Consider the following 9,905-nt stretch of genomic DNA (forward strand, 5'->3'; position numbering starts at 1 on the left):
TGATGGTGGGAGTCAGTTTTTTTGGCAAGTATTGGGGTTATAAGAACCACCATCAGGTTGCGATGGCGGTCTTTAGATGACCGGATCCAGCCATCGCGAACTGACGGGGTTATCTGGCTGAGGTGGGTCCTATGCCATGGTGGTTGAGCTTTGATAATGGCCGGTTTTGTGTTGCATGTTCTAGTAATGCCTGATTTCTATTACACCTGAGAGGTGCATGAAGGTTTTGTATGCAATCCTTCTATCCTAACCCTTCGTCATCGGCCAGACGGGCCCTCTGAGATGGAGTTGGCCTGTGTGGCTAGCGGCGGCGAGTTCGTTGAAGAAATGATATATACGGGGGTGGATATGTAGGGATATTTTTGAGTTCTAATGTTATTTTCGATCAACTACAAAAAATCAATCTGATATCTGGGGATTTTCTCTTATTTGTATATCTTGGATGGATTTTCTGTTCTTGGTATAACTTGGATAGATTTTCTGGTGTATTTCATGTGGATTTTTTGTTGTTGGTATATCTATTGCTGGATTTTCTGTTGTTGGTATATCTCAGATGGATTTTCTGTTATTGGTAATTCTCATTTGAATTTTTCGATATATTTTAGATAGATTTATTGTTGTTGGTATATCTATTGCTGGATTTTCTGTGATTGATATATATCAGATGGATTATCTATAGTTGGTATATCTTAGATGGATTTTCTGGGGTATCTAAGATGGATTGTCTATTGTTTGTATATCTATTGTTGGATTTTCTGTTGTTTGTATATCTCGGATGGATTTTCTAATATTTATAATTCAGGAGTGGATTTTCTATTAAATCTCAGATGGATTTTTATCACTTGGATTAGAATCCTATTATCAAAAATCAAGTTTCAATCGTCTGGAGCCGTTTTGTTTTGTTGTATTGTTTGTATGTATGTCTTTCGTATGGATTGTATCAAAATCTTGTTATCAAAACTCATGTTTTCCACTTTTGGAGCCTTTTTTGGTAGGCTGTAGTATTTTTTGGCACGTTTTCTAATATAGATTTGTTTTAAGATTTCCTGTGGAATTTTTGGGATCACATTGAGTAGAGAGAAACATCAATATTTTGAACAGGTATCGTTTGGGTTATATTTGAGTTGCTAAAATTGTGGATTTATAGACTAGCCTGACATTAGAGTGAGTTATTTGCAAATTAACGTGGACATTTGTATATTGTTCAATTGAGAATGTTATATAAACAAACACAACCTGATTTTAAGTACATATGGACATCACAGTTTCAACAAGGCTATTTTCATTTACTGATATTTGTCCATACTTTGTTCTTTCATATATCAAATGAGAAGAAGTCAGATTCCCCAACCAATCTTTGGTTTGAATGAATATGACAAATTTGAATATCTTTCAATCTATTTCATTTGGGTTTTATTCGGGTTACATAACAGTGGATATTTGTATATTGTTGTTGTAAGAATAATTTTTAAAGCAAATTAAAGCGGAGAGTTTGATATCTCCTTTTGAGATGGGACTGTTGGCTTGAAATGTAACATGAAGTTGAGATTTTCATACTATTTGTAATAGACCGTTGTTCTGAGATTTTCTATTTACATAGTTGGAGTGTTACATTGGTATATATCAGATGGTTTCTCAATTATTGGTATATTATAGGATGGATTTTCTGGTGTATCTAAGGTGGATTCTCTGTTCTTAATATATCTTTTTCTTGCATTTTTTGTTGTTAGTGACATCTTAGATGGATTTTATGTTGTTGGTAACTCTCATATGGATTTTTTGTTGGATCTCATATTGATGTTCAAGGATTGCATCGAAATCTTGTTATAAAACATCACGTTTTCCAAACCTGGAGCCTTTTTGTCTTTCAATATTGATTATCAATATGTTTATTATATGTACTGTATCACTTTTCCTGATATCAGAACTCCTCTTCCCCACAACTGGTGCCTTTTCTACGGGCTGTAGTGTTTCTCATGAAGTTTTTTAATATAGATTTTTTTATATTATAGTTTGTGGAAATTTTGGGATCATATTGAGTACGGGCAAATGGTTTTTATCTCTGGACTTGTACTATCAAGTTATATTTGAGATGCATAAAGTTGCATTATGTAGACAGTTATTCTGATAATGGTTGCATTGGAGAATTGTATGAATCATTTGGAATTCTTGTTTTTGGTCTTCCACGCAATCCAGTTATGAATTTTTCAAATCAATATGACATGTACAAATCACATTTTGATGCAATACTATCTTCAGATGATGATATCTGTCAATGCTTTGTTTTTTCATGTATCAAATGTGAGGAAATCAGGTTGTGTCTGTTTTTTTAATTTCACATTGAGTTTGACAAATCTGAATATTATGTCCAGTTGTATAATTTAGAATGTTACACACAGTGTAAAATCCACTCCTATTTGCAATCGTCTACTATTCTACGAGTTTCCCTGTACTTAGTTGGAGTGTCACATTGGTATATCTCAACCGGATTTGCTGTTCTTGGTTTAGTTTGGAATACAGTTATGAATGTTTGTGATTTATTCGGTTTTATTTGAGATGCATGAAGTTGCGTTTTCTAGATAGATCTTTTGAGAATGATAATGCGAGATTTGTATGTATCATTTGGATTTTCTGTTATTCATCTTCCATGGAATCCAGTTATGAATTTTGATGAACCAAAATGACATTTACACATCAGATTTTGATGTAATCCTATCTTCATTTGATGATATCTGTCAATGCTTTGTTTTTTCATATATCAAATAACAGGACATCAGGTTGTGTCCATTTTTTAATTTCACATTGAGTTTGACAAATCTGAATATTCTATGCACTTGTATCATTTGGAATGTTACATACAGTGGAGATTCTTGGCCTATTTGCAATCGATCTGTTCTTCTGAGAATTTCCATATACTTAGTTGGAGTGTTACAATGACATATCGCAACAGGATTTGCCGTTCTTGGTTTAGTTTGGAATCCAATTATGAATTTATGCAGATGATATATCTCAACAAATTTATGCAGATGGATTCCTTTTTTAGCATGGAACTTCATTTCTCACCTTTAAGTTAAGGTGTCACCTTGTTTTCATGTAATGTTTTTTATTGCTCGCAGGATGGTTGGTTTTCCTTGAAGATCATTGGTCTCATCTCTAGGATCAGTTATATATATTTGGTATGGTTTCTCTCATCATATGTGCATTACTGTTATAGGATGGATGGTAAATGTACATAGGTCTCTTCACATTGTTTGCTATGGAAGAGGTTTTCTCTTAGGTTTATATACATATATGAAGTATTGTTTTTTTTTTTTTTTTTTTGATTAATTTATATGACAAATATAGTATTTTTTTGTTTGAAGATTATCCAACTTCATTTAATCCAGATATGTGCAGTGTATACGATAAATGTTGAGTTATTTCTTTTCTGACAGTGCATTGGTAGGGCCTGGCATTGCAGCACTGGTGACGATTCAGATATCTGTAAATTGCAGAATCTGCAAACCATAGGTGAGGTCATATATTTGTACTTTTTTTTTGTTCCTTTTGGTTCATCTTTTTTTAAAAAAATAATAATTTTACTTGTCTATTTTTTTTTTTATTCTACAGGAGAAAAAGGGTCCTGCATCAGCACCTCGCTGGTTTAACTTTGCATAGGAGCTTGAGTCTCTGTCATCATGAGTAGAAATTGCTTATATAAACATTGATTTTTATGGTCTTAATGGATGTGATAACTCTGCATAGGTTTTAAGTGGACCATGCTACACCATAAAAAGCAATGGGGATAAGAAGCTCACCGTTGAAACCTTCTTACAGCCTACTATGATGTTTATTTGCCAACCAAAATTGTTTTTAAGGTCACATTAACCAATACAAAGGGAAATCACAAATATTACATTGATCCCAAAATTCTGAGGCCCACAATGAAGTTTTTAAGGGCAGGTTTAATCCCCACTACTTCCTATGGTGTGTTCCACATGAGTCATGAATATATTTCAATTTTAGGGCCATGCCTTTAAATAATCTCATAAAATGAAGGGACAGTGTAGATATAACATATAGATCATGATGGAATTGATCATATCAAGGGACCGAGGTGCACCTCACGCACTCACTTTCCTTCTAAACATGCATTGACATCGGCAAGAGCATATGACCTAATTAAATGGTATCACATCAGGTCTTCAAGGATAACTTTGGTGATTTGGTTATCGTTAATCAACTTTTCAGTAGAATGTTATATAAATATACCTTCTTGGTATAAAAGGAAGCGTTTTATATTGATAAATACACTACTATTTATCTTGTTGGAAATAACCTTATAATTGATCAGACAACACATATATGCTACAGTGTAACCTGAAGAAGGTTTTGATGGTATCATACAGTGTAAACCTTAAGAAGGTTTTGATGGCATGCACGCATCTTCAAGATTAACATTGAGGATACCGTCCCTCAATTGTTGAATCATGTAGCATTGAGGATACTATCCCATGACGAGTTAGGAGAGCATTCACTTTTAAGATTAAAGGCGTGATATATATATATATATAATATTAAGATGTTCCTTTCATAATTTATATTTACATGATGTTATCATATTTGGGAAATAACATGGAGGATTAATAATGTAGTGTAACCAATAGATTTTCACTATAATGTTGAACAACCGTACGAACCTGATAGTGTTGGTTATCAGTCGGCGATGGAGAGTGAAGATTCGGATCAAGAGGTGGAGAAGGTTATGGTTGCTTGGGCGGTGATGTCTTGTGTAGCGGTTGTCGGGGAATACTGTCGTTCTTACATGTTTAAACAACCAGCTCGTCATGGAGATGATGAGCGAGCCAGGTTCATCAACTCTATCATTAGGGCCAGTGACCGGGATTGTGTTATGCAGCTTAGGATGAATTAAGAGATATTCTTCGAATTATGTACCCAGCTACGGGAAAAGACAATGTTGCGTGATACTCGACGTGTGAGTATTGAAGAACGGATATTTATTTTCCTACACACATTGGGGCACAATGTTCGGAATCGTGTCATTGGTCATAGATTCATGTCATTGCAGATGGAAAAGGAGAGGTACTATGTTGTCTTGGTGGGACGTCGGCCAGGTATATATCTGACATAGGATGACACTCGGTTGGAGGTGGAGGGCTATTTAGGAGTGAGACACCGTGCTTTTAAGAACATGAAGGAAGTCGTTGCATGTTGGGACGGTCACTTCAGTAAGCCTTGTGCACCGTCGACTCCTCGCACAGAATCTTATGCGTTTCAGGTTGCTGCATTTTTTGATGAGCTGGACATCCACTGTTCTTCCTCATCGTCTATCCGACAGACGATGTAGATGATGCAGGTGATGTAGGTCGTGGTTTATAGGGCCACGTCGACTAATAATCTTCCCTCATCAGATCGCGAGATATTATGTGCACTGTTGGTTGGATCCCTTGTTCTTTTTCTTGAAACGATTGTTATTTTTAAATTCTATCCCAGCATGGATTACTGTAACTTTTTATATGTGACTTGTGAATTTGTTTTTGTTTTTTTTCTTGCTGTATGACTTATCTCCGAGAAAAAACTAGTTTCATTTTTGTCATTCTCATATATGTTACATTTTTTGCTGCCACATTTTGAGCTGGATATGTATCACACTACTGTCACATAGTGTGGTCCACTTGTGATTTATATCCCTCTAATTGTTGGGATCACACCGTAAAATGATAAGTTAAAATTATGGGCTCATGGGCTAAAGTGAGGGGCCAAAATAGATGGACGACATAGATAAAACATATACTCATTGTCAGTATATAGATCTATTCAAATTATAAAGTCGGCTGGAGTGGTCACTTCGAATCCTAGTCTGAATGAGAGACCGGTGTTGTCGACCGCACCTGTTTCCTGATGAGTATGTAACACCCGTATATTAGGTGAAAACCCTTATTTAAACCATAAATACTAAATATAGATATGATCAAAGATTCCTATTGGTCACACCAATGGGAACGATGTATAATTGCTCTAAATGTGGCTGGCCTGAGTTTTTTGGTAAATCATTTGAGTATGTTCATTTCATCGCTTATGATATACGCCAGATTAGTCTGTTTGATGAAAGATATAACCATGTCGCCTCATGCACAGATCCATGGTTGCAATTCCATTCCTGTTGTTTGGATGGTGCGGCGCGTTTGATTGTAGACGTGGCTTTTACATATACGCCGTGGACGGACAAGATCATCACACGTAACTGAAGGGATCTATTTGTAGTGTATCTCACGGGATCTGTCGTAATCCCATGCCCGTCAAAACACAACAAGGGCTGGATTGGACAAATCCCGTCCGCCCATCCAAACATGCCACTACCTGTCTCGCTGGATATAGCAATCCCATGGGATTGCATGCAATCCACTGATGCAGCCATTATGACATTGAAAAGGGTGCCATTCACCAATACTGCCATTCACCCTAATACAGTCCAATCCCATGGGATTTGCCCGTCCAAAAATGCCCTAAAAAGTTTCAACGGTGGAAGTCAGTATTCCAACTGTTTCAATGGTATGGTCCACTTGATCTTTGGGTATATTTAAATTTTGGTCTCAACCCCTAAAATAAGATGGAAAAACGGATGGACGGCGTGGATGAACCAGATACATTCATGGTGGGCCCAATAGAGTTTACTCAGTACTAAACTGAGTAGCTCAGTACGCAATCCAATTTCCTCGTGACGAGGTGAAGGACAAAATCAAATCGGCCTGATTCAAAACTCCAGTGGGCCTGATAAGGTTTCAACGGGAGCCATGCTCCCATTCAAAGTCATATGAGTAAACAAAAGTGCTACTATGCTATACTTTAATAATACTTCAAAACAATTTAATTATTAGCTGCATCACTAAAATTATTTAATAAAATGATCCAAACATTTAAAGATCAACTGTTAAAAAAGCCTAAACAAGCTTGATGCTTACATTTGTGGCCCATCTAAAGTTTAAAATTTCCTTATTTTTAGTTAAAATATATATTATAATCAGCTTATTAGATTTTATTTTATTTTTATCAAATGTCATGTGTAGACAATAATTTAGGATATTAAAGTTGATTTGTAATATTACACATGTTCATATAAATATATTAAAATAAAAATAATGTATTTTTTTTTTTTTTTCAATTTTACTTTTATTCAAATAGAATATATAAATCTAAATGCATTTCATTTTATTCCGGTCCAAACACAATTGAATATGTTGTCTCATTCATTCACTTTGCCGCAATTATATAGCTACTCAAATACTTAGTAGATGGTGTTGGGACTTTGCGGGATTTGATGAGCCACATGTTGCTATCATGATATTCAGTTAAAAGCTGATTAGGTGATGACCAGACTGTGGGGCCCATTGTGATATGTGTTTTATCCATGCCGTTCATTCATTTTGACCATGCATGCATCCATTAGGGTCACCACACCATTGTTGAAGGCGGTATGGGCCTGACCATCTGATCCACATCCCTTCAGCAATGGTACGGTGATGTGGTGATATGTGATTGGTGGGGCATATGCTGTTAGAAATGCACTAGTCTTTTTTTTTTTAAATATATTTATTTATTAAAAGTTTTTGGCAGAAATTGGCAGGCCTTGGTGGGCCCTGGCAATCCCACCAATCACATCTCTCCATGTCACCACACTAGCGGATGGTCTACCTAGTGTTAGGTCTAGAGCTGGGCATTGAGTCGAATCGGACTGAGTTAGCGTTGACTTGACTTGATCCGATTTTGAAATAGAGTTGACCCAAAATTGATCTGACTCGATACCGAGTCTAACATGCTTGACTCGATCTAAGTCCAGTTTGGGCTGGACTGATCCGGACCGAGTCCGATTTGGTCAAAAGTACTAAGTTAGGTTGAGTTGGCACCGAGTTGAATTGAGAGATGAGGAAGGGAGGGACCGAGAGAGTAGAGATGAGAGAAAGGAGGAGGAGGGTGATGGTGGTGGTTGTTGCTGGGCTTGGAAGATGAGGAGGAGGAGGGAGGGAGAGAGAGAGGTTGAGTTTGGAAGATGAGGACGGTGAGAGAGGGAGAGAGATTTTGGGATCGGGTCAAGGTAGGGTGCAATGGGTAGGGTTAGAGAGTTGGGTCTAATCGAATTGAGTTTCGAGTTGAGTCGAGTCGAGTTACTAGGTAACTCGAACTCGACTCGATTTGAGTTCGGATTGAGGAGAAGCCTACTCGGTTCTAACCAACTCACCCATTCGGTTCGGGTTGAGTTGGATCTGAACAAGTCGGACGAGTCGAGTTAGCCGGATCAAGTTGCCTGGCGCCTATTTCTAGTTAGGTCATCCCAAATTCACATACCATTTTTTATGGCCCATAGTTTTTTTGGGCCCACCATGAACATGAGGTGGCACAAATGGGGCATGGCTTTGATGGATCCTTGATTGTGGGGCCTATGATATATGTGCCTTATATCCATGTTCATCTATCTTTTGACAACTCATTTCAAGGCATGATTCCAAAAATGAAACTTTTTATACACTAAGTTTTGAATCAAGCTAATATTTGTGTGGTTCCTTCGTTGGGGTCTTTGTGACCTTATCAACAAGTTAGATAACAAATAAGCATTCCAGTGGACCCAAATAAGTTTTTAATGGTGGGCATTCAATCACCACTATTTTTATGGTGTGATCAACGTAAGACTTGGATGTACTTCAATTTTGGAATCATGCCTTAAAATTAGCTTTCAAAATGGATGGACGGCGTGGATTTAAGATACATACATCATGGTGGGCCCCATAGTCAGGGAACTGACCGTGGCACATATGATGCAGAGAGTGGATGTCATACACACATCACAGTGGGTCCCACAGAGCTTGTTGTTGCTCGTGCTCCAGAAATTCACATCCGAAGGTATGAGTTCCCAGTCTCGCGTGAGTCGACTCATCAAACTAGGTTGGTTCTACTGAGTCCAAGTCGCATAGACTCGTTCGAGGATTAAAAACATTTCATGAGGATGCTCCTTTGGGAGGATCATAACGTCAGCCATTGGATGATTTGAGAGGGCTGCGATGAAGCTATTAAGGTGCCTTCTGATGATCAGATCAGGCCCACCTAAAATTGGGCCATGTTTTAACAAATCACATCGGTCGGATTACGTAGTCACTGACGGGAAGACTTGAGGGAGGTCCAACCAAATGCTGACATTCAACTGACAAGAAAAAACCTCTGATCAATGGCTAGGATCATCCGAATTATGTGATTTTTGACACAGGGCCCACCCATGGTAGATTACAAAATGTGAACGGTATGGATCTTGTACATGTGTGTCACATCTACTTGAAAATTGAGTATTCAACTTGGTTACTCCATTTAGCATTTGATGCTTTTATTCTTGTGGAAATCAGTCCGGATCGAAATTGCAATCTCAAAACACTGAGGCACGCCCTACATCATGGTAAAAAGGGAGCAAAAGGAGGCATTTTCTTGCTTTTAATGGTCTTTGATTTAAGCCTCTTTTCTATTTTTATGTTTTCTCTATGATAGTTATAGCATGAATGCTTGATGGCCCACTTGGTGTCACCTAGTGGAGATATCACATGACTTTATCAGGGTTCTTGATTCTTAGGCATGTAATTCTTTTGGTGAGAAGTTATTTGCTGACATTAGGTGGAAAATGCCGAAAAATACGTCAATTTTTAAAAGGGAAATGGTATCATGAGGTTAATCTCATGGGAACTTTGCATGAGGTCGAGTTGTGTGGGCCCCACCATGATGTGTGTCGAACATCTACCCCATCAGCCAGGTGCACCATTCCATGCTAGGCCATGGGCTTAAAAATCAATTCAATCCATGACTTGGGTGGGCCACACCACATATAACAGTTGAGAGGGGTTATCCGCCCATTAAAACGTTCATAATTA

The sequence above is a fragment of the Magnolia sinica genome, chromosome 17 (assembly GCF_029962835.1).
Source record: "Magnolia sinica isolate HGM2019 chromosome 17, MsV1, whole genome shotgun sequence".
Classification (NCBI taxonomy): domain Eukaryota; kingdom Viridiplantae; phylum Streptophyta; class Magnoliopsida; order Magnoliales; family Magnoliaceae; genus Magnolia; species Magnolia sinica.